The 27,318-nt window shown below is 42.0% G+C and overlaps 1 long non-coding RNA gene across 1 annotated transcript in view; it reads left to right on the forward strand.

Annotated features, from left to right (window-relative positions):
- Window positions 1-23,700: 23,700 nt before the first annotated feature.
- Window positions 23,701-27,318, forward strand: part of LOC106577774 (uncharacterized) — a 49,888-nt gene continuing 46,270 nt past the window's right edge. Inside the window, exons 1-3 of the long non-coding RNA XR_001322196.2 lie at window positions 23,701-24,273; window positions 26,483-26,627; window positions 26,744-26,781. This is a non-coding gene — a long non-coding RNA (uncharacterized lncRNA). The remainder of the gene's footprint in view (window positions 24,274-26,482; window positions 26,628-26,743; window positions 26,782-27,318) is intronic.

Raw genomic sequence — 27,318 nt, forward strand, 5'->3', positions numbered from 1 at the left:
CTTTCTGTCTCTCTATCTTCCATACTCTACTCTCCTCATCCCCCTACCTCTTCCCCTTCCCTCTTCCTCCCATTCTCCCTCCCTGACCCCTCCCCCTCTCTGTCTCCAGGTGAGTGGGAGAATGTTTTTAATGAGCTCCAGGGGATGTTGATCGTGCCTTCTCTGCATCAGGATCGCGTCTCCTTTTGCGTCACCTCCTTCGTGTGTGTGTGTGTGCACGTGTGTGTGTGTGTGTGTGTGTGTGTGTGTGTGTGTGTGTGTGTGTGTGTGTGTGTGTGTGTGTGTGTGTGTGTGTGTGTGTGTGTGTGTGTGTGTGTGTGTGTGTGTGTGCGTGTGCACGCGTGTGTGTGTGTGCGCGTGCGTGTGTGCGCGTGAGACATGGAGACTGTGAGTGGCACTCTGAGAAGACCGTTTGATCCCCCTCAAGCTTTCTGTTTCACTTTGTCTCACTCCCACGCTGACACGTTCATCGTCAATGACAGCTGAGGAAACTGGCACAAGATGGCTACCAGCTAAAGCCAACAAGATACCTGTGTAATGTGGTGGTCCATTTTGAGATGGGTCATTCTTAGGTTCTGAAGTTATTCATTAGGTCGGTCACCTTAGGTATTTGAGCCCCTCCCTCCCTCCCTCCTCAGGGTGTGAAGTCCAATATGGTGACAGAGTCAGTTCATGGGCTGTGCCCGCCCTGTGCTCTACAGGAAGCTGCTTGCTGTTTCTTCCATAGCATCCTCCTGGAGAGGTGGAAGTTCCTTAAGCTGGGCTGGAACATTTTTTGCACTAACTTTTGACTCATCACTTATGCTGCTGTTACTGTTTATTATCTATCCTGTTGCCTAGTTCATCCCTACCTATATGTACATATGTACCTCAATTACCTCATACCCCTGCACATCGACTCAATACTGGTAACCCGTGTATATAGTCGTTACTCATTGTGGATTTATTCCTATTTATTTCTATTATTTCTCCTTTTTTTCTCTCTGCATTGTTGGAAAGGGCCGGTAAGTAAGCATATTACTGTTAGCCTACACCCTTTGTTTACGAATCATGTGACAAATAAAATGAGATTTTCACAAGGGAGACCTGGTCGAGAGGGGAAGCTCATCTTCCAGGTACAACCTCCCGAAGCTCTGAAAGACCAAAGACTGTGAGCACCACCCAGTGGCCACAAGTATTATTACAGCCACTGCCCTCCAAGAGTGGAATTATACTTCTCAAACACCCAGACCTACACAAGTGTTTCCTAGTTTACAGTCTTCTCCTCTCTCCCCTGTAGACTCTCCTCTCCCACCTACTACATCCCCCAGGACAGGCCCCAGTCGTCTTATAGGGTTAGGGGTTAGGGTTATGTAGTGCTAACAGTATGGTTCTCTCTCTAGTCTCTCCTCTCTCCTCACCTGCTACAACATCCCCCAGGACGGACCCACCTTCCAGCTACGGATCACCCTGAGGTGTTCGGCCAGCACCCCATTGCTGGGCTCCCAAGTGGCGCAGCGGTCTAAGGCATTGCATCGCAGTGCTAGAGGCATCACTACAGACCCTGGTTCGATCCCGGGCACTATCACAACCGGCCGTGATTGGGAGTCCCATAGGGTGGCGCACAATTGGCCTAGCGTCATCCGGGTTAGGGAGGGTTTGGCCGGGGTAGGCCATCATTGTAAAATAAGAATTTGTTCCTAACAGACTTGCCTAGTTAAATAAAGGTTGAAAAAAAATGTGCAGCGCATATAGTCACTAGCGTAACCAGGAGGAGAGGCCTCATTTAACACACTGAACTCATCAGGCTTGAGCCATGTTTCAGTCAGGCCAATCACATCAAGGTTATGATCAGTGATTAGTTCATTTACTATGACTGCCATAGAAATGAGGGATCTAACATGAAGTAGTCCTATTTTGAGATGTGAGGTATTATCACAATCTCGTTCAATAATGACAGGAATGGAGGAGGTCTTTATTCCAGAGAGATTGCTAAGGCGAACACCGACATGTTTAGTTTTGCCTGACCTAGTTCGAGACACAGACACGGTCTCAATGGGGATAGCTGGGTTGACTACACTGACTGTGCTAGTGGCAGACTCCACTAAGCTGGCAGGCTGGCTAACAGCCTGGTGCCTGGCCTGCACCCTCTCATTGTGGAGCTAGAGGATATGAGAGCACCCCTCCTGTTGGATGGAGTCTGTCACTCCTCAGCAGGCCAGGCTTGGTCCTGTTTGTGGGGGTCCCAGAACGAGGGCCTTTTATCTACAAATTGTATCTTTTGGGAGGGGCAGAAAACAGTTTTCAACCAGTGATTAAGTTGTGTTCTAGAGTCTGCTGTAAAGCTCATCACTCCCCCTATCTGGAAGGGGGCCAGAGATAAATACTGAAAGCCAACATATCTTTCTAGCTAAGTTACACGCTGAAGTTATGTTGCGCTTGGTGACCTCTGACTGTTTCATCTTAACATCGTTGGTGACGATGTGGATAACAATATCCCTATACCATCTACACTCGGCAGTTTTAGCCTCAGCCAGCACCATCTTCAGATCGACGTTTACGTCGGTAGGTCTTCCCCCTGGTTGTTACGTGTGCTCGCTCTCCGGCCTTTAAGTCACCAGGCTGCTCGTTTATGGCACACACCTGTCACCAGGCTGCTCGTTAAGGCACACACCTGTCACCAGCATTACGTGTATTTGCACATAATGACACTCACCTGGACTCCATCACCTCCTTGATTACCTGCCCTATATATGTCACTCCCTATGGTTTCTTCCCCAGTCATCACTGTTCCTGTCCCATGTCGGTGCACTGTTTGTGTTACATGTTTGTTTCATTTATTAATTAAATGTATTCACTCCCTGAACTTGCTTCCCAACTCTCAGCGTACATTGTTACACTGGTAAATAATGTATGATCGCTAGATGATTATTTTTTGTCTAATATTGCGGGTAATGGAGTCGCCAATGACTAGGGTTTTTAATTTGTCAGACCTAATGGTGGGAATCTTCGGCGGCTCAGACCCCGTAACGGGTGGAGGAGAGACCTGAGACCAGATAGCTAAGTCCCTCCATCCTGCCCGCCAGATAGCTAGGTCCAGCTGAAAAGTTAGCTAGGTCCGGCTGGCCGGCCGGCAATTAGCTAGGTCCGACCAGACAGCTAGGTACAATCGGTTAGCCAGTTAGCTTGTTCAAGCCGGCCAGCCAGATAGCTTAACCGGCGGCCAGTTAGCTAGGTCCAGTCGCCGGCCAGATAGGTAGGTCAGTTAGCGTGTTCCAATCGGCTAGCAAGATAGCTAAGACCGGCCAGTTAGCTAAGTCCGTATGGCCTGGCCGGCGAGATAGGTCCGGCTGGCCGGCCAGACAGCTAGGTTCAGCTGGCCAGTTAGCTACAGTACCAGTCAAAAGTTTGGACACACCTAATGTACTCATTCAAGGGTTTTTCTTTTTAGCCTCAGCCAGCACCATCTTTAGATCAGCATTTACGTCGGTAGCCCTTACCCCTGGTAAACAATGTATGATCCCTGGATGATTATTTTTAAGTCTAATTTTGCGGGTAATGGAGTTGCCAATGACTAGGGTTTTCAATTTGTCAGGTCCAGCCGTCCAGATGGGTAGGTCCGGCCAGCCAGTTAGCTACAGTACCAGTCAAAAGTTTGGACACACATATTTGACTATTTTCTACATTGTAGAAGAATAGTGAAGACATCAAAACTATGAAATAACACACAGGGAATCATATTTTAGATTTTAGATTCTTCAAAGTAGCCACTCTTGGCCCTGATGACAGCTTTGCACACTCTTGGCACTCTCTCAACCAGCTTCAACTGGAATGCTTTTCCAACAGTCTTGCAGGAGTTCCCACATTTGCTGAGCAGTTGTTGGCTAATTTTCCTCCACTCTGCGGTCCAACTCATTGCAAACCTTCTTAATTGCAGGGATGCAAACTTGTCACCTTTCGGTGAAATTCGCCGTTTTGAATCCAAAATAGGTGACCTACGTGATTCGTGTAGATCCGATGAGAAAAATTTGGGTGAAGGAGGTGGGGCTTTGGATCACTACTGGCTGTAAGCAAATGAGTGATGCGCGTTTGGAGCAATACTGGCGGTATCCAAGGCTCAGCCAATCGTTTACATAACAACAGAATGCAGCGACTGAAGAAAGAAGAGACAATCAACTTACTAGTTACAGCATCAGCGCGCGCTCTGGAAAGACAGTTTGCCAGTTACAGCAGCACGTCCCATGAACGATAGCGAAGAGGTAATGATGGGTGAGAAGCCTGACCATGGAGACGGGGGTGAAGAGGTAACGTTAGGTGAGAAGCCTGACCATGGAGACGGGGGTGAAGAGGTAACGTTAGGTGAGAAGCCTGACCATGGAGACGGGGGTGAAGAGGTAACGTTAGGTGAGAAGCCTGACCATGGAGACGGGGGTGAAGAGGTAACGTTAGGTGAGAAGCCTGACCATGGAGACGGGGGTGAAGAGGTAACGTTAGGTGAGAAGCCTGACCATGGAGACGGGGGTGAAGAGGTAACGTTAGGTGAGAAGCCTGACCATGGAGACGGGGGTGAAGAGGTAACGTTAGGTGAGAAGCCTGACCATGGAGACGGGGGTGAAGAGGTAACGTTAGGTGAGAAGCCTGACCATGGAGACGGGGGTGAAGAGGTAACGTTAGGAGAGAAGCCTGACCATGGAGACGGGGGTGAAGAGGTAACGTTAGGAGAGAAGCCTGACCATGGAGACGGGGGTGAAGAGGTAACGTTAGGAGAGAAGCCTGACCATGGAGACGGGGGTGAAGAGGTAACGTTAGGTGAGAAGTCTGACCATGGAGATGGGGGTGAAGAGGTAACGTTAGGAGAGAAGCCTGACCATGGAGACGGGGGTGAAGAGGTCCGGCTGGACCTAACAACCTGGGCGGCTGGACCTACCCGGCCCGCCGGACCTACCTACGTACCTGGCTGGACGTATCTGGCCGGCCGACCGGTTCTATCTGGCCGGATCTACCTACCTGGCCGGACCTATCTGGCCGGCTGACCAGAACTACCTACCTTGCCTGCCAGACCTACGTACCTGGACGGCCGGCTGGACAAATCAGTTCATCAACTTTCTGCCCTGCTAATGCTGCCCTGGTTAACTGTAAGTGCTGTTATTGTGAAATGGAAATGTCTAGGCTCAGCCTCGAATTGGTAGGCCACACAAACTCACAGAATGGGACCTGCGAGTGCTGAAGCGCATAGCGCATAAAAACCATCTGTCCTCAATTGCAACACTCACTACCGAGTTCCAAATTCCCTCTGGAAGTAACATCAGCAGAAGAACTGCTATTCGCTAGCTTCATGAAATGGGTTTCCATGGCCGAGCAGCCGCACACAAGCCTAATATCACCATGCACAATGCCAAGCATAGGCTGGAGCAGTGGAAATGCGTGGAAATGTGTTCTGGGGCTAATTTCCATGGTTCGGGCTAGGTTCCTTAGTTCCAGTGAAGGGAAATCTTAACGCTATAGAGGATTCTGTGCTTCCAACTTTGTTGCAACAGTTTGGGGAAGGCCCTTTCCTATTTCAGCATGACAATGCCCCCGTGCACAAAGTGAGGTCCATACAGAAATGGCTTGTCGAGAACGCTGTGGAAGAACTTAACTGGTTTGCACAGAGCCCTGACCTCAACCCCATCTAACAATTTGGGATGAATTGGAACGCTGACTGCGAGCCAAGCCTAATCGCCTAACGTCAGTGCCTGACCTCACTAATGCTCTTGTGGCTGAATGGAAGCAAGTCCCCGCAGCAATGTTCCAACATCTACTGGAAAGGCTTCCTAGAAAAGTGGAGGTTGTTATAGCAGCAAAGGGGGGACCAACTCCATATTAATGCCCATGATTTCGGAATGAGATCTTCGACAAGCATGTGTCCACATACTTTTGGTCATGTAGTGTATGTTTTAAAGGCTGAATGATCTGTGTACCTGTTTGGTCAGCCCTCGTTCGCTTCACCTTCTGCAGGGCCTCATCCATAGTCTTCTGGCTGTACTCCACACTCTTACTGACGCCCAGAAAGACACACACAAGGTCAAAGGACATTTGAATATTTTCCCTACCTGCTGCAAATGATTAGATGTAAGCATTAACTGTCAAACAATGTCACTGTTTAAGTTTGGATTTGGATTACCTGGTGAAACATAACAGAAAAGAGAATGACATGGCTAAAAGGTCCAAAAGGTTCCTTAACAGCTTCTACCCCCGAGCCATAAAACTGCTGAACAGTTCATCAAATGGCCACCCAGACTATTTGCATTGACCCCTCCCCCCCCTTTGGTTTTACACTGCTTCTACTCACTGTTTATTATCTATGCATAGTCACTTTACCCCTACCTACATGTACACATTTTTTTACTTTAGTTTATTTTGTAAATATTTTCTTAAAACTGCATTGTTGGTTAAGGGCTGGGCTTGTAAGTAAACATTTCATGGTAAGGTCTACACCTGTTGTATTCGGTGTGTGTACGTGTGTACCATAAGCAGTTGTTGCTCTCTCTCCCTCTGTTTCTCTATCTCTCTCTCCCTCTCTTTCCCTCCATCCCAAATAAAATCTGATTTGAATGTGTTTGTCAACTTCTTGAACTTGTGTACTGTCTAGGCCGGACTATATGGCTGGCCGACTGTTACTATCTGCATGGCAGGTCGACTGGTCCAACTGGAAGCTGACCGGTCTTATCTGGCATGCCGGTCCTTCAGTGGCTTCCTGATCTTTCCTATGTGAAGGACATAGCACAATGCCACATTTCCCTCTGTCATGAGACAATTAAACCCTGATTCAGGCAGCTTAGCTGTCGACACGTTGGTTTATTTAACTAATTGGAGCCATTAGTGTGCAGCTTTTCCTTACTTTTCCCCAGTCTTGAGAAATTCTTGATGACTTGTTGATGCAACGTTGAACTTCTTTTCATGAGTAGACAATTCAAGTTAAAATAAAGGTCACTCATATGGGTCACAGTTTTTCTTTGAATGTTAATGTTAATGTCTTCCCTAAGGGTGCCATATAGCCTGGGCAGTGGTGGGGAAAGTACCCAATTGTCATACTTGAGTAAAAGTAAAGATACCTTTATAGAAAATGACTCTAGTAAAAGTGAAAGTCACCCAGTAAAATACTACTTGAGTAAAGTATTTGGTTTAAAATATACTTAAGTATCAAAAGTAAATGGAATTGTTAAAATATACTTAAGTATCAAAAGTAAAAGTATAAATCAAATCACATTACTTATATTATGCAAACCAGATGGCACACATTGTTTTTAGTTTTTATTTACGGATAGCCAGGGGCACTGTCACACTCGTCGTAGTGATGGGACCAAGATGCAGCGGGTATGTGAATCATCTTGTTGTTTATTAAAGAAATGAACACTGAACAAAAGCACGACAAAACCAGTCCTGTAAGGTACACAGACAATACATGGAAACAACCACCCACAAAACACAAGCTGAAAACCCCTACTTAAATATGGCCTCCAATTAGAGTCAACGAAGAACAGCTGCCTCCAATTGAAGGCCAAACCAAAACCCTGAACATAGAAATAGAACAATCTAGATAACCACATAGAAATAGATGACGTAGAACAGTACCCAAAAAACCCAACAACACAAAACAAACACACCCCTGCCACGTCCTGACCAACTACAATAACAAAATGACCCCTTTACTGGTCAGGACGTGACAGGCACACTCCAACACTCAGACATAATTTACAAACGAAGCATGTGTTGAGTGAATCCGCCAGGTCAGAAGCAGTAGGGATGACAGGGATATTGTCTTGATAAGTGTGTGAATTAGACCATTTTCCTGTCCTGTTAAGCATTCAAAATGTAACAAGTCAAGTACTTTAGGGTATCAGGGAAATTGTATGTAGTACATTACTTTCTTAAGGAATGTAGTGTAATAAAAGTAAAAGTTGTCAAAAATATAAATAGTTAAGTACACATATCCCAAAAAACGTCTTTAGTAGTACTTTAAAGTATTTTTACTAAAGTACTTTACAACACTGAGCCTGGGTACCAGTCTGTTTGTGCTAACGTTCCAATCTTTTCCATTTCTTGTCGTGTTTGGCATATGACATGGAATACAAGGAGTGTAATGTGAACACGAAACAGGTCTGGATTTCAGGCTACAGTGAGGGAAAAAAGTATTTGATCCCCTGCTGATTTTGTATGTTTGCCCACTGACAAAGAAATGATCAGTCTATAATTTTAATGGTAGGTTTATTCGAACAGTGAGAGACAGAATAACAACAACAAAATCCAGAAAAACACATGTCAAAAATGTTATAAATTGATTTGCATTTTAATGAGGGAAATAAGGATTTGACCCCCTCTCAATCAGAAAGATTTCTGGCTCCCAGGTGTCTTTTATACAGGTAACGAGCTGAGAATAGGAGCACACTCTTAAAGGGAGTGCTCCTAATCTCAGCTTGTTACCTGTATAAAAGACACCTGTCCACAGAAGCAATCAATCAATCAGATTCAAAACCCTCCACCATGGCCAAGACCAAAGAGCTCTCCAAGGATGTCAGGGACAAGATTGTAGACCTACACAAGGCTGGAATGGGCTACAAGACCATCGCCAAGCAGCTTGGTGAGAAGGTGACAACAGTTGGTGCGATTATTCGCAAATGGAAGAAACACAAAAGAACTGTCAATCTCCCTCGGCCTGGGGCTCCATGCAAGATCTCACCTCGTGGAGTTGCAATGATCATGAGAACGGTGAAGAATCAGCCCAGAACTACACGGGAGGATCTTGTCAATGATCTCAAGGCAACTGGGACCATAGTCACCAAGAAAACAATTGGTAACACACTACGCCGTGAAGGACTGAAATCCTGCAGCACCCGCAAGGTCCCCCTGCTCAAGAAAGCACATATACATGCCCGTCTGAAGTTTGCCAATGAACATCTGAATGATTCATAGGACAACTGGGTGAAAGTGTTGTGTTCAGATGAGACCAAAATGGAGCACTTTGGCATCAACTCAACTCGCCGTGTTTGGAGGAGGAGGAATACTGCCTATGACCCCAAGAACACCATCCCCACCGTCAAACATGGAGGTGGAAACATTATGCTTTGGGGTGTTTTTCTGCTAAGGGGACAGGACAACTTCATCCCATCAAAGGGACGATGGACGGGGATATGTACCGTCAAATCTTGGGTGAGAACCTCCTTCCCTCAGCCAGGGTATTGAAAATGAGTCGTGGATGGGTATTCCAGCATGACATTGACCCAAAACACACGGCCAAGGCAATAAAGGACTGGCTCAAGAAGAAGCACATTAAGGTCTTGGAGTGGCCTAGCCAGTCTCCAGACCTTAATCCCATAGAAAATCTGTGGAGGGAGCTGAAGGTTCGAGTTGCCAAACGTCAGCCTCGAAACCTTAATGACTTGGAGATCTGCAAAGAGCAGTGGGACAAAATCCCTCGTGAGATGTGTGCAAAACTGGTGGCCAACTACAAGAAACGTCTGACCTCTGTGATTTCCAACAAAGGTTTTGCCACCAAGTACTAAGTCAGGTTTTGCAGAGGGGTCAAACACTTATTTCCCTCATTAAAACGCAAATCATTTTATAACATTTTTGACATGCGTTTTTCTGGATTTTTTTGTTGTTATTCTGTCTCTCACTGTTCAAATAAACCTACCATTAAAATTATAGACTGATCATTTCTTTGTCAGTGGGCAAATGTACAAAATCAGCAGGGGATCAAATACTTTTTTCCCTCACTGTAACTTTCCTACTCTCAAACTGGAAACAGCAGATGGCGGTGTCATGACACGAGAATGCACACACGTTATGGGGTCTAGAAAATGTGAGCATCTTTCTTTTGCATGACTAATGATCTGGGCTTTTTGTCTTTTGATTTCCCGGATTGTTAATATTGCCCCGGACAATAGTGTAATAAACACAGCTTCTACAGCGCTGGAAATATTCGTTAGCTATTCCACACGCTGGGGCTCCATTGCAATCTAGCTGGTTAGTTGGTATCAGGTGTTGACACAAAATAAAAATAAAAACAAAGTAAAACTTTGGAAACAACAGGCCGAAGCAGCTGGTCGAGGCGCAGAAGGTATGAGTTCATGACAGGAAAATAAATGAACACAGTGTGATGTCTCAAAGGCTTGGTTCAAAGGTATCTTCCATCTTCACTGCACCCGTGAATGGCGTCTATTACTTCACCTCTACTACATTCTCCCACCTCACGGGGGCCATCTTGGTTAAGGTTTCATGGTATAGTCTGCATATCAATAGTTTTGTCAAGACTGTTAAAAAAGTGTTTGAAAGTGTTTCCTGCTACTTTAGATAACATTTATGATCTCCCTTAGTATTTTCTCTCTTTAAACAGTAGTATACAGATATGATGAACATATGTGGGAAATTACCTTAAACAGTTATTGGAGGATTTTGGTACTTGAAGCTCTTTTGACATATTTTTGTGAACTGTACTTTAGAATCTCTTCATGGATGTACTGTTGTGTCTTGTATTGTCTTGAGCGTTAGATCCAGTGGCTATGCTACCACAGTGTGTACGGTGGGGCAGTGGGAGTTGTTCATCTCAGGGTAAAGATGTAGAGATATCCCACCTACCTAGCAAAGAGGAGCAAAGACTGTTAAAAATGTCTTCCTTGTTCCTGGTTACCTCCTCACTTGTCACATGACGGTGATTTCCTCTCTGTCTTGAAAACAACAAATGATGAGGCATGATGAGGCAGACAGAACCTCTATGAGCTATCCAAATGGGTTTCTTACCCTTCTTACCCTTCTGCTAATACGTTGTTTGTGCAGTCTTCGAAACAGGAAACGCTCACGACAAGGGACTGTAGCATATGCAAATCTTTATGCCAGTAAGTTGTATCTAGTCTACTGCTTTGCCATCACAAGAAATAAAATAAAAAAAATTCTACCCTTGGGAAAAACTGTTAAATCAACAAGGTCTTGACGTTCAGTCACTCGACAACCAACTGCACAGGCGCACCAAGACTGCACCGAGCCGCTCAGTGTAGGGATCTTACTTTTGAACATCGGTCGACGATGGGAAAGACGACTGCTCTCCTCCTGTCCCTACTGGGCTGTCTGTCCATGGCCCTAGGGCATAAACTGAAAATACAGTTTCAATGTGGTGACCCGCCAAGAATAAGTTCTGAAAACTCTACTGGACTCGAAGATTTCAACTCTGAAAACCGACGTCAACTCTAAGATTCTAACCCTGGAAGCGGACCTCAGTGACACAAAGACAGAACTGAAGGAGCAGGGACCAAAAGTAGACAAACTGAGGCAAGAGAATGAAGGTACATCAGATAAGATAGCAGCACTGGAGGTGAAGCTCAAAGCTGCAGAAGTGGGAAGACTGAGAGGCTTGGAAGCTAAACTATACAGAGCAGCAGCAACTGGATGGACAAAGAACAAAATTGTGTAACACCTTATATGAAGCCGTACATAAGACAATCATAACACCTTTATGAAGCCAGTCATACAACATTCATAACACTTTTATTCAACATTATTCATAAGGGGTATTGAAAATAAAAAGTCAATTTTTAATGTTGTAAAATCTGGTGGAAGTGAGTCAGATGGTTGCTGGTGTTACCGACAGGGTGGGTTCAAGTCCAGATCTCCTGCGTACCGCAAGATTGTGTTAGCCTGCTAAACGATATGCTAGGCATTGATTTGTGGAACTAACATGCACTTTTGGGACTATTTCATTGATTCCATTGCGCCAGGGGAGCTAAATCAAGCACAGCTAGCTTATTTACACTGAAAAAATATATAAATACAACATGTAAAGTGTTGGTCTCATGTTTCAAATCAAATCAAATGTATTTATAAAGCCCTTCTTACATCAGCTGATATCTCAAAGTGCTGTACAGAAACCCAGCCTAAAACCCCAAACAGCAAGTAATGCAGGTGTAGAAGCACGGTGGCTAGGAAAAACTCCCTAGAAAGGCCAAAACCTCGGAAGAAACCTAGAGAGGAACCAGGCTATGAGGGGTGGCCAGTCCTCTTCTGGCTGTGCTGGGTGGAGATTTCTTGGGGATCCCTGCCCGGTATTGGGATTCATTGTCAAGAGACCATGGCGGGAAATTCAAAACTGCAAGAATCTAATAATTTCAATTTCTCAAACAATCAACTATTTCTCACCATTTGAAAGATAAACATCTCCTAAATCCAACCACATTGTCCGATTTCAAAGAGGCTTTACGGCGAAAGCATAAAGTTAGGTTATGTTAGGAGAGTACATTGAAAATAGCTGTGTGTAATGTTTTGTCAATTCAAAGACAGGCGTCACCAAAAGCAGATAACCAGCTAAAATTATGCACTAACCTTTGACAATCTTCCTCAGATGACACTCCTAGGACATTATGTTATACAATACATGCATTTTTTTGTTCCATCGAGTTCATATTTATATCCAAAAACAGCATTTTACAGTAGCGGTGAAATTCAGATTTTTTTTTCTCTCAAATGTTTCAGGTCAATCAACGTTACAATTTACAAAATTACTATTCGAAAACATTGGTAAATTATAATATTGTCATTCAAATAATTATAGTTTAACATTTCGTAAATGCTACTGCATTGCCAGATTTCAAAATAACTTTACTGGTAAATCACACTTTGCAATAAACCGGGTGCTGTGCTAAGAACAATAGGCTAGGCTATACAGGTTAGCACCATCTTGTAACCATGTAATATCAATAATACTATTGTCAATAATCTCTTACCTTTGATTATCTTCATCCATTGGCACTTCCAGGAATCCCAGGTCCACAACAAATGTGGTTTCTTTCGACAAAGTTCATAATTGATGTCCAAATAACTCCAAGTTGTTAGGCTTCGGTGGCTACTAAATAGTAGGGGGGGGTCACAACGAAAAGTTAAAAAAATAATCTATTTACGTTCGTTCAAACATGTCAAACGTTGTTTAGCATCAATCTTTAGAGACATTTTTAACGTGAAACATCAGTAATGTTTCAACCCGACCTCTCCTGTGTCTTGAAAAACGTTTTTGAAAAATGTCTCGCGTCACATGATTGCGCAGGTGCAGGCAATAATGAAGTGACGACATCCCAGGGAGGTTAACTTCTCTTCCTTGTCATCCGGTCTCTGTTCATCATAGACGCTTCAAACAACTTTATAAAGATCGTTGACATCTAGTGGAAGCCGTAGGAAGTGCGAAATGAATCCTTTCTCACTGTGTGATCTATTAACAATGACTCGAAAAAATAGTACAGCCACAAAATTCTTTTGTTTTTCTCAGGTTTTTGCCTGCCATATGAGTTTTGTTATACTTACAGACACCATTCAAACAGTTTTAGAAAATTCAGAGTGTTTTCTATCCAAATCTGGTAATAATATGCATATCCTAGCTTCTGAGTTGGTGTAGGAGGCAGTTAAAAATGGGCACATATTTTTTTCAAAATTCTCAATACTGCCCCCTAGCCCCAACAGGATAACAGAACATGGCAAAGATGTTCAAATGTTGATAAATTACCAGCATGGTCAAATAATAATAATAAGTCAGCACCTCAAGAGCAAATGTCAGTTGGCTTTTCATAACCGATCATTGAGAGTATCTCTATCGCTCCTGCTGTCTCTAGAGAGTTGAAAACAGCAGGTCTGGGACAGGTAGCAAGTCCGGTGAACAGGTCAGGGTTCCATAGCCGCAGGCAGAACAGTTGAAACTGGAGCAGCAGCACGGCCAGGTGGACTGGGGACAGCAAGAAGTCATCATGCCAGGTAGTCCTGAGGCATGGTCCTAGGGCTCAGGTCCTCCGAGAGAGAGAGAAAGAAAGAAAGAGAAAGAAAGAATTAGAGAGAGCATACTTAAATTCACACAGGACACCGGATAAGACAGGAGAAATACTCCAGATGTAACAGACTGACCCTTAAAAATATCTAAATTAAAAAAGCATTGTCAGATATTATTCATCCTAATCAGACAGGTTTTTTACATGGACGATACATTGGAGATAATATAAGACAAGTACTGGAAACAATAGAATACTATAAAATATCGGGGACACCAGGCCTGGTTTTCATAGCTGATTTTGAAAAGGCTTTTGATAAAGTACGACTGGAGTTTATATATAAATGCCTAGAATATTTCAATTTTGGGGAATCTCTTATAAAATGGGTTAAAGTTATGTATAGTAACCCTAGGTGTAAAATAGTAAATAATGGCTACATCTCAGAAAGTTTTAAACTTTCTAGAGGAGTAAAACAAGGTTGTCCACTATCGGCATATTTATTTATTATTGCCATTGAAATGTTAGCTGTTAAGATTAGATCAAACAATAATATTAAGGGATTACAAATCCATGGCTTAAAAACTAAGGTGTCATTGTATGCCGATGATTCATGTTTTCTTTTAAAACCACAATTAGAGTCTCTCCATGGCCTCATAGAGGATCTAGATACTTTTGCTATCATCTCTGGATTAAAACCAAATTATGATAAATTATGATATTACCAAATAATGATATTACGTATTGGATCACTAGAAAATGCAAATGTTACATTACCATGCAGTTTACCAATTAAATGGTCTGACGGAGATGTGGACATACTCGGTATTCAAATCCCAAAAGAAAGAAATGATCTCACTAGAATACATTTTTATAGAAAGTTAGCAAAAATAGATAAGATCTTGCTACAATGGAAAGGAAAATACCTGTCTATTTGTGGAAAAATCTTTAATCATATCACAGTTTACCTATTTGCTTATGGTTTTGCCTACACCTAGTGACCTGCTTTTTAAATTATATGAACAAAAGATATTCAATTTTATTTGGAACGGCAAGCCAGATAAAATTAAAAGGGCCTATTTATATAACGAATACGAATTCGGAGGGCAGAAATTATTAAATATTAAAGCATTAGACCTCTCACTAAAGGCATCCGTCATACCAAAGTTATACTTAAATCCAAACTGGTTTTCTAGTAAATTGGTACGAATGTCTCATCCTATGTTCAAGAAGGGCCTTTTTCCCTTTATTCAGATTACACCTGCCCACTTTCGGTTGATTGAAAAGGAAATAATCTCCAAAATATCTTTATTATTTAAACAAGCCTTAGAAAGTTGGTTGCAATTTCAGTTTAATCCACCTGAAAAGACAGAACAATTAATACAACAAATATTGTAGTTAAATTCAAATATAGTAATTGATAAAAAAACTGTATTTTTCGAAGAAATTTAAAAAATATATATAATTCTAGTGAATTATATTATAAATAGGACTGGTTGAGTGATGTCACACATGCAGCTAACACAGACATATGGAAATGTCTGCTCTACCCAAAATTACAACCAATTAATTGCAGCATTACCACAAAAATGGAAGGGGGAAGTAGAAGGGGAAAAAAGTAAGGAACTTGTATGTCGGCCCTGTATTAAAGAACATAAATGGTTAAAGAAAAGTGTGATAAATAAAAACATATACCAATTTCATTTAAGGAACAAAAAACTGACAGCTGTGCCATATAAATTGCAAAATAGTTGTGAAGAGATTTTCGATGTACCCATTCCATGGCACATGGTTTATGAATTGGTACGCAAAACAACGCCGGATTCAAAACTTCAAATTTTTCTATTTAAATTACTATACAAAATTCTTGCAACTAATAGAATGTTATATATATGGGGGATACAATCTTCCCAGCTCTGCAGATTCTGCTGTGAGGAGGCAGAGTCATTAGATCATTTATTTTGGTATTGTCCATATGTAGCTCGTTTTTGGTCACAGGTCCAGGAATGGCTGAAGAATTGCAACATTTGCCTAGAACTAACGCTGCAGATAGCAATACTGGGTGATTTGAAAAGCCATAGTCAATCAATCAATCAATAATATAATAATTATTTTAGCAAAAATGTTTATTTTTAATTTACAATCTGTAGAAGCTATGAGAATAGAAAGGTTCAATTGTTTTGTGAAGCATCACAGCACAGTTGAAAAATATATGGCAAATAGAAATCCGAAATGGATGATGTTGAGAGATAGATGGGAGGGGTTGAATGGAGCTGAAGGGTGGGACTAATAACAAGATAAACAATGTAAAACATACGGGTCTGTAAAATGTATATAGGTTCAGAACTTTTGTGATATAGCACAGTTACAAATAGAAATCAAACTGGATGGACATCAGAAATAGAGGAAGGACTAAAAACAAACAAAAAATAACTATTGTAAAATAGATTGTGTCTGTAAAATGTGTATAAGATGAATAAATTGAAGGTAAAAGCCGAAGTGTTTATTCGTTTTCTCCAATTGGGGGATTGGTGGTAGGGTTTGCGGGGAATAATAATAAAGGTATATTCTTTAAAAAGTATGTATGTCTATATAGGTATGTTTATGTATATATGTGTATATGTATGCATGCGTGTATGGATATATATATTTACCCCCCAAAAATATATGGGGGATTGGAAATGATGCAGACAATTACATTGATGGAAGCAATATTCTTTCTGCAATATTAAGCCACCCCTAAAGAAAAAAAAAACGGAAAAAAAAACTGGGAAAAAAGATTGATTGACCCTAGCCCACCGACACATAAACTTCTGCAGCATAAATACTGGAGGCTGAGACAGGAGGGGTCAGGAGACACTGGCCCCATCCGATGATACCCCCGGACAGGGCCAAACAGGCAGGATATAACCCCATCCATTTTGCCAATTTCATGAGCTGAAATAAAAGATCTCAGAAATGTTCCATGTGCACAACAAGCATATTTCTCTCAAATTTTGTGCACAAATTTGTTTACGTCCCTGTTAGTGAGCATTTCTCCTTTGTCAAGATGACCCATCCACCTAACAGCTATGGCATATCAAGAAGCTAATTAAACAGTATGATAATTACACAGGTGCACCTTGTGCTAGGGACAATAAAAGGCCACTCTAAAATGTGCAGTTTTGGCACACAACACAATGCCACAGATGTGTCAAGTTTAAAGGGAGCGTGCAATTGTCATGATGACTGCAGGAATGTCCACCAGAACTGTTGTCAGATAATTTTATGTTAATTTCTGTACAATAAGCCTCCCCCAACATCGTTTTAGAGAATTTGGCAGTATAGCCAACCGACCTCAGGACTACCTGGCATGATGACTCCTTGCTGTCCCCAGTCCACCTGGCCGTGCTGCTGCTCCAGTTTCAACTGTTCTGCCTGCGGCTATGGAACCCTGACCTGTTCACCGGACGTGCTTGTTGCACCCTCGACAACTACTATGATTATTATTATTTGACCATGCTGGTCATTTATGAACATTTTAACATCTTGACCATGTTCTGTTATAATATCCACCCGGCACAGCCAGAAGAGGACTGGCCACCCCTCATAGCCTGGTTCCTCTCTAGGTTTCTTCCTAGGTTTTTGGCCTTTCTAGGGAGTTTTTCCTAGCCACCGTGCTTCTTTCACATGCATTGCTTGCTGTTTGGGGTTTTAGGCTGGGTTTCTGTACAGCACTTTGAGATATCAGCTGATGTACGAAGGGCTATATAAATACATTTTATTTTATTTTATTTGATAATGCACGGCCCCATGTCACAAGGATCTGTACACAATTCCTGGAAGCTGAAAATGTCCCAGTTCTTCCATGGCCTGCATACTCACCAGACATGTCACCCATTGAGCATGTTTGGGATGCTCTGGGATCAATGTGTACGGCAGCGTGTTCCAGTTCCCGCCAATCTCCAGCAACTTCCCACAGCCATTGAGGAGTGGGACAACATTCCACAGGCCACAATCAACAGCCTGATCAACTCTATGCGAAGGAGAGGTGTCGCACTGCATGAGGCAAATGGTGGTCACACCAGATACTGACTGGTTTTCTGAACCACACCCATACCTTTTTCTTTAAGGCATCTGTGACCAACAGATGCATATCTGTATTCCCAGTCATGTGAAATCCATAGATTAGGGCCTAATGAATTTCTTTCAATTGACTGATTTCCTAATATGAACTGTAATTGAGAAAATCTTTAATATTGTTGCATGTTGCATTTATATTTTTGTTCAGTATATATGAAAGATACTACACCCATGGTTAGTGCCATCCCCTACTGCCATTTTGACCTTGAGCAAGACTAGGGTTACAAAACTATCAGTAATTTACCAAGGTTATTTTTGTATTTAAAAAATATATATATTTCACCTTTATTTATTTAACCAGGTAGGCCAGTTGAGAACAAGTTCTCATTTACAGCTGCGACCTGGCCAAGATAAAGCATAGAAGTGCGACATAAACAACAACAACAGAGTTACACATGGAATAAACAAACGTACAGTCAATAACACAATAGAAAAAAGTCTATATTCAGTGTGTGCAAATGGCGTGAGGAGGTAAGGCAATAAATAGGCCATAGTAGCGAAGTAATTACAATTTAGCAAATTAACACTGGAGTGATAGATGAGCAGACGATGATGTGCAAGTAGAAATACTGGTATGCAAAAGAGCAAAAAGTAAATAAAAACAATATGGGGATGAGGTAGGTAGATTGGATGGGCTATTTACAGATGGGCTGTTTACAGCTGATCAGATAGCTGATGTTTAATGTTAGTGAGGGAGATATAAGTCTCCAACTTCAGCGATTTTTGCAATTCATTCCAGTCATTGGCAGCAGAGAACTGGAAGGATTTACACAGTTACCAGACTTTTCAGTAATTTCAGTAATTATCAGGACATTTTGGGCAATCTATTGAAACTTTAATAACTTAAAACAAATTATTCATATAAAATATTACTTTTTCTTAATCTTAATATCTGTCCATATTGTCCATGAGTTTCTAGTAGATAGACCATATGGTTCAAGAGAAAATAGCCTAAATAACCAAATAAAATAATTGAATCAACAATGACATAATTTGGAATTAACACTCTTCCGACTATTGACTTTTTACACATCTGCAACTAGTTTGACACCAAACCATTTACAATAAATACACATTGACATAGTAAAATAAATAAAAGCGTGTAAAAAAGATTAAGTATATTTCATGCTGAAACGAAACCCTCGAATTAAACACCAATGATATTCACTTGGTTGATGAGTTACATTTAGGATGTTTTATTGCATTGTCATTCTACTTTTCATGTTATGAAAATTACCTAAAATCCTTAAAAGTTTACAGAACTCTGATAGTTTACTGGTACCGTGCCTTCCATAAGTATTCACCCCCTTAGACTTCTCCACATTTTATTGTGTTACAACCTGAAATTAAAATGGATTAACTTTTTTTTTGTCAACAATCTACTCAAAATGCTCTGTAATATAGAAGTGGAAGAACAATTTTCTAAAGATGACTACAAATGTGATAACTAAAATGTAATTGTTGCATAAGTATTCACCCCCTTTGTTTAGTCAAGCGTAAATGAGTTCATATGTTGGCTAGGTGGCTAACGTCAGCTAGCTCGCTAACGTGGGTTAGGATTAAGTTTAGAATTTAGGTTAAAGGGTTAAGGTTAGGGGAAGGGTTAGCTAACATGCTAAAAAGTAGTAAGTAGTTGAAAAGTTGCTAATTAGCTAAAATGCAAGAGTTGTCTGTGACTCGCAACCACCCCCACCCTTTCATTTATGGCTTAAGTAACCATCTGTCTTACGTAACCATATCAAATGTATCATATCATACTAAATAACACGTACATAATAATAGGAAATGCTCTGAGACCAGGTTGCTGTGTCCTGTCTATCTCCCATGTATGTCCGTGCTACTACTTCCCAGTGTGGTTGGGGGTGGTGGGGGGGGGGGGGCAGACCCTCCTTTGTGATGGGGGTGGACCTCAATTCTGGAGATATGCCTTTTGACCACTGGATCAAGAGAGGAACCGTTCTGCTCATGAGTCTGGACAGCTAAGGGGCTAACCACACACACACACACACACACACACACACACACACACACACACACACACACACGAGACATAGACAGGACACAGACATTACATCACTGGCTTCATCTGTCCTCTGCATGCCAGCACAACGCGATCACACACACACACACACACTCATACACACACAAACACAAAGTACGCACCACCTTTAACATCTCTGAATCACACTTTACTAATGAGCGCTATACTCTTTCTTAGGTAAAACACAAACATACTCCACAAGGTGCCTTTTGAATTAACCATAGAATGTTATTTTCTTTTTATCTCAGGGTTTTATCATTTAGAAAATATTCTAATCCCTTCAAAGAAAATGAGCTGAAATGACGGCAAATGATTGTAATATTTTGTAAATAATTTGAATAGAATTTATAACTGCAATTGGCTCTTTGGGGTTTGACTGACATGTTTATATCAAGGACTGACACACTCCTCTCTCCACTTTCAACTTCTCCTGATTCACTTCCTAATATAACAACAGTATCAACACAACATCACTCTTTCCACTGTGACCCCTTTTACCCTGCTGGAAGAGCTCTCAACAATACAACAGAGGCAGACACACACACATAAACACAAACCTTCAGACACACACAGACACACACCCAGTCACACACAGACAGTTTGTATCTACACAGTAGTAAGTAGACTGCTGAACACTTGAACTGGACTGTCCTGCTCTGATTCTCCGCACCTTAGTACACATGCTCTCACTCATGTACACACCCACACAAACATTTACACGTCTACACACACACACACACACACACACACACACACACACACACACACACACACACACACACTCACATATACAGTACATTCATGCTACACACACATCACAACTGCTGCAACCAGACTCTTATTATGATTGCTAAATAGTGCACAATGTAAACACTTGACCCCCTTCCCCCAAACACATGTCAATATTGGACTATAAATTGTGCCTTCCTGTATTATACTTATGCTGAAGTGTTTGCTCTATTCTACTGAGACATTTTATGTTCATATTCTTATCTTTTATTATTTCTTATTGCTGTTGCATTGTCCAGAAGGAACCTGCAAGTATCCCTCACATATGAATAATAAAACTTTAAACGGAAACTTGGAAACTTGAACACACCGTAATTAATAGACACTCTCTTCCTCATAATTATTTCCTGGTAATTATTCAGACACACACACACACACACACAAACACACACTAGGTCTTGTCCTACAATGATTACATCTTGGAATTATGTTTTTGACTTTGTAAACAATGTATTTAAATGTTCCCTTGCAAAGAACCCATACTTGGAGTAATCCTTGGTTTCAAAATGCCTACCTATTAAATATACTCGTCTGCGGCAAAGAAATGTGTTACAACACATTGATTAAATAAAGATGGTCCTACTATGGAAGAGTGGACTTGTAGAGTGAAAGAAACGTATTTAATGGAAAAGATATCCATAAAATAAAACTGCAAATTTAAAAAACAATAATACAAAATATGGGAGCCGCTTGTTGGAAATAATATTGTGTAGACATGAGACTCATCATTCTCAAACCAACCAGACATGCCATACCTTTCATGACTTATTCTTGCATTTATTTGTTTTCCTAATTATTTTCTAATTATTTTCTTCCCTTTTGTTGCATAATTGTATATCTGTATTTTTTTCGTATACTTGTTTGCATCTCAGTAGACTAGAACCGTAATAATAATAACCATATTTACTTCACAAACACTATTTATACTAGCGCATAGCACAGACACACAGTACTGACACTCACTCAGCCGTGGTTAGGAAGGGTACGGGGGCAGGACACGCAGCGACCCAGACCCCGCTGCTGTCGGAGATCACACAGTACTGACACTCACTCAGCAGTGGTTAGGAAGGGTACGGGGGCAGGACACGCAGCGACCCAGACCCCGCTGCTGTCGGAGATCACACATACTGATTTGAGGTAGTTTGGGGAATGGCTAGGAGTGCTGGATAATAATACTGATGATGCTGATAATGATGTTTCCACTAACTCTATGAGGAATTGCTGTACTGTAAACCACACACACACAGACTTTCATCCACTGTAGAGCCTTTCCTTTATATTCCTTAGGAACATCTGGATGTGGTGAATGTCTGAGTGTGTTAGTGTGTCTTCCGTGTGTAATGACCTTTATCTGTGTGTGTTTGTAGGATTGGCAAAGTGCTCAAATGTCTGAGTGTCACATTTTATGGCAGGATGGGAAGCCACTCCTACATGCACGTGTGCACACACGCACGCACGCACACACGCACACACACACACACACACACACACACACACACACACCAGTGGAGGCTGCTGAGGGGAGGACGGCTCATAATAATGGCTGGAACGGAGCGAATGGAATGGCATCAAACACATGATGTATTTGATACGATTCCAGTCATTCTGCTCCAGCCATTACCACGAGCCCGTCCTCCCCAATTAAGGTTCCACCGACCTCCTATGACTCACACAATGTGCTTAATCATGGGAAGATAAAGGACATTTCTATGCTAATACACATTTTACCAAAGTGAAGGGAGGAGCAAACAAATGAACAAACAAACACACACACACACACACACACACATACACACACACACACACACACTGTAAAAGCGTCAACCCAAAGTTATTCAAAGGACGGGAGAAACAAGAGAGGGACTGGGGAGAAAGAGTGAAACAGAAGAAACAGTTGTGATGGAGGTGAAGGAATGAGGGAGGCAAGGAGTGAGTGAAGGAGTGAAGGTTGATTGAGGGAATGAGAGCCTCCGTTCAGTTCAAGGCCGTATTCAGGCGGGAATGTCCTGAAAGAGACGTAGACTTCCTCAGACCGTTAAGGGTCTCTTTATGTTGGCCGGCCCAGGTCTGGTGTGTGTTGTGATGGCGGTGTGTGTGTGTGTGTGTGTGTGTGTGTGTGTGTGTGTGTGTGTGTGTGTGTGTGTGTGTGTGTGTGTGTGTGTGTGTGTGTGTGTGTGTGTGTGTGTGTGTGATTACTAGTTGTTGGGGTACTCATAGCAACATGCCATTCAAATTCAAATAGGCTTCTTCTAAGATCTTCTGAGGCAGTGTTGTATTGGAAAGCGTTGCCTTAGGTTGAAACAATATGTTTGTTGAAAGATAAGGAAATTGTCTTCAATTGTGATGGAAACACTAATAATGTATAGTGCCTACAGTAAATAATGCATTACCCTTTCTGAAGAGGGTTTGTGTTTGGATCTCGAAGGATCAATAGTCAACAATACATTCAAAAAAAAAGCACTTTCAACTAGTCTAGTCATTTCACTTCTCTGGTATTTCTAGGAGGCATTCGCTGTTTGAAGCAAACATTTCCCATCTGCTTATTCCATTAAACGCTGTAAAACGACCCCCACTAACTTCCTAGAGAAATGTATTGGAAACATTCAATGTGCTAACCCTTGACAGTATGTATAGTAAACTAATGTTATTGTCCACCGTGGTGAAATGGCCTATTATCCAAAGGAAGTCATTATTGTAAAAAACATCACTATATAAAATAACATTGTATATCTTCGAGTGGCTCTCATGGACTTATATTAAATATGTCCAGTTTAAACTATAGAAGAAATGACTGAGCAAACACTGAACGGAAAAATCAGGGTCTAATGGAATTTCGGCAAGTCATATAGTGTGTGTTTGCCAGTGAGGAGGGAGGCGGGGCAGTTTATGTCCAAGACTGGTTCCCCGAAAATGAACCTGCATGAAAGAGAGAGGGTAAGAAAGAGGGAGGAGGAAGAGAAGAGCATTTACATCAGAGAAGAGGGGGGAGGGAGGGGGGAGAGAGAGACTACGTTTCCATGGATTAAGAACTGCGCAATTTCCTAATAGCCATCGCTGTGATCCTGGTGTCCTCCTAAAAATCAAAAACGCGTATTTGGATTGAACATGCTTGTGGCAAACCTGTGCGCGGTGCACGCAGCTACGACGTATGTGGATTGGCGATTTTGAAAAGGGATGTTCAGTTCTTAGTTCTGAGAGGACTGTACATTCATTTTGGAGGACGATATGACTGTGCAATATATAGAATTACTGGTCGGGTTTTCGAATATGTAACAAGAAGAGTCTGATCGTAATGCCATGCCAATGGGTGATTCTCTAAACGCTCTAAGCAAGGATTTCATCATGTATCTGCGTGTAGTTTCGCCAAACCGATATTTTCAAATGCATTATGGATTTTTGGAACATTATTCACCTATTACTTAATTTTGTTAACGTTTTTGGAGGGCTGCGTGGCTGAACTAACGTAATTTGGGGCAAAGAAGCTACATAGCCGTTTTTTATGTTAGAGTATTATAACAATGAGAGCAGCAACGGCACCTCCCATGAGAAATATGCACGCACAAACAGGTAATTAGGCTACGTTGTTGCAACCCTCTATTACACATGCTGCTACAATGTAACAAGGTTTATGACAAGTTTCCTATTGGTAGCCTTCAACCAGACGTATGGATAGGGAAAGTAGCAACGCATTTGCATGCTTTGCTTCTGCCAGCTGAATTGATCTTTTCACAATTAGTAATATCGAAAGTGTTTGTTCCTGATGAGGTCGAATGGATTTACGAGAACCGAGTAGGAGTTGAGATGTGACGGGAATGCCGTCATTTGATGTGCTGCTTGAGGGTTCTCTTCTAAAACGTAATAAAAAACCTTCAAGTCGCTCTGAGTTGTATGTTCATCAGTAGTGCCAGGGTACAAAATGTCGTATCTATGCTATTATATTAATCAATGGTTAAGTACCCGCGGCCATTGAATGAAATCTGGGCCTTCTAGTGTTCGGGGAAGGAGTGTCGCATTTTCTTTCTGAAATGTCATGTGGTGAAGTTGTGGCGGTTCCGTAGAATTTCCAGGAAAGGCGTTTGAATTGTTTTCCATAGAGAAAGATAGAGGACTGATCTTTGTATATGTGCCATATAGTGTATGTGACAGCATAGCCAGCGTCATTGGGGCTATCTCCATTTTAAAGTATTCAATTTGCTTCTTCTTCATTGGCTGCTTGCTCCAAACTCACAAGTTAAAATCTACGTTATCTGGGAGGGCATAAAGCAACAATGCTCCCAACGCATAGAAATCCCAACCAAGTTGACCACTTTAAAATGGTGAAAGCCCTCAATTTCAGGAGGTATATACGTGATGAGTCCTCCATCTATCTCTATGATTTTTTCAATGTCTTTTTTTCTCCTTTCGCTTTCTCTCCTGGCCCATTTCGGTAACCACTCTTTTATCCCCACTAGAGGGCGCCGCAGGTCTACATATTGTTTTATTTGTATTTGACTTTTGTTTAACGAGGCAAGTCAGTTAATAAGAACAAATTCTTATTTACAATGACGGCCTGGGCCAATTGTGTGCCTCCCTTTGGGACGCCCAATCACGGCCGATTGTGATACAGCCTGGAATTGAACCAGGGTCTGTGGTGACGCCTCTAGCACTGAGATGCAGTGCCTTAGACCGCTGCATCACTCCAGAGCAAAGATGGACTAAAATGTAGCCCCATCTTTTCGGGAGTGAAGTTGACAATCAGAGTTCACATTTTTTACGTTTTATCTTGACAAGGTTATGTGAATTAAAGGTAAGTTAGGCTTGACCTTCAATGGGGAAAACTCCACCCGAAGTGTGTATTTGAAGTTAAAAAGTTTTGAAACTGCAGTAAATGTGCAGTAACTGCGGTCGCCTGTTGTATTTTGGACGCAGTAATTGCAGAATGATTGCAGTGTACTGCAGTTCTACTGCACTGTAACTGCAGATACACTGCAAATTACTGCGGTAAAAAAAAAAAGTTATTTTGGATGCATATGCAGAAATCCCAACCAAGTTGACTCTGTCACACCGACACAGCTATTGCATTTTGGTACACCAGAAGTACATTCATTTCCAATGGAACGCTGCGTTTGCCTTGCAGCATTGCGTTGCAGAGGCAGTTGCAGTGCGTTCTGTGTGGTACGTACGTTGGATTTATGGAACGTATACGTCGTGCATACGTTGGATTTATGGAACTTATAGGTCAAACTATATGTGTAGACGGCTTGACAGAAATGGTAGCAGAAGGTGAATGTTTAACTTTAGTTGCACCCATCCAGATGATGCAGCGTACCATTTTGAACGTCAAGCTGTAATACGTTATACTGCAGTCTGACTGCAATCTTTTTTCGTTCGGGGATAGATCGACACTTCACTCATTGAGTAATGAGCACCCCGTGAGCGAGTTATTATCAGGTTATAACTACATGTATCGTGCAACAACAACAAAAAATGTGTGTGAAAACATGGATAAAGCTATTGCAGGCAAACACCTAGTCTGAGAAGAAAATGTCAATATGCAATACAATTGGAAATCCCCTAGGGGCTGACACACGCTCAGACAAAGCACGGTGTTGTAACATGTTCAGGACGAGCGCGTTAATCTATAACAACAACTGAACATGATACCTATTAACCGTAATGGTCTCGTAAGCGCCGTGATTGCTCCTCAGACAGACTACGTGTGCCCTTGCTTGTCACGCCAGGCCTCTAGGCTCTTCTGCCACAATGTCAGTCCACTAACATGCTTCTGTATTCACAGCAGGATGCCTACCATGGCACAGCCTCGGTATGCTGCCAGCCTGGTATCACCTGAACGAACATTAGAGATGTGAACCTGCAGTAGGCATCATGGTCGGGGCTTTGCAGCAGCAGCAGGGAGCCATTCAAAATGGAGTTTGGGAATGGTTAGTGGGGAATCCTGTCTTGTGATATCATACTTTTACATCTGATAAAGGAGCACTTTGACTTGAGAGCGTTCTTCATTGCATTGACAGAATGCTTTGACGTTTCCCTCCTGCAGGGCGGCAGTCTGGTCGGAGGGAGCGTGCAGTTGTCCAGGTAAGGATGTGTGTCTGTGTGGATGTCTGTGCATTTATACGTACTGTATGCTGGTGTTGTGCATCTGTGTTTGTGTCTGTATGTTTGTCTGTGTGTTTGTCTGTATGTTTGTGTCTGTGTGTTTGTTTGTCTGTATGTTTGTGTCTGTGTGTTTGTCTGTATGTTTGTGTCTGTGTGTTTGTCTGTATGTTTGTGTCTGTATGTTTGTCTGTGTGTTTGTCTGTATGTTTGTGTCTGTGTGTTTGTCTGTATGTTTGTCTGTGTTTGTCTGTATGTTTGTCTGTATGTTTGTGTCTGTGTGTTTGTCTGTATGTTTGTCTGTATGTTTGTGTCTGTGTGTTTGTCTGTATGTTTGTGTCTGTGTGTTTGTATGTTTGTGTCTGTGTGTTTGTCTGTATGTTTGTGTCTGTGTGTTTGTCTGTATGTTTGTGTCTGTGTGTTTGTCTGTATGTTTGTGTCTGTGTGTTTGTCTGTATGTTTGTCTGTATGTTTGTGTCTGTGTGTTTGTCTGTATGTTTGTCTGTGTGTTTGTCTGTA

The sequence above is a fragment of the Salmo salar genome, chromosome ssa18 (genome assembly GCF_905237065.1).
Source record: "Salmo salar chromosome ssa18, Ssal_v3.1, whole genome shotgun sequence".
In the NCBI taxonomy this organism is placed as follows: Eukaryota; Metazoa; Chordata; class Actinopteri; order Salmoniformes; family Salmonidae; genus Salmo; species Salmo salar.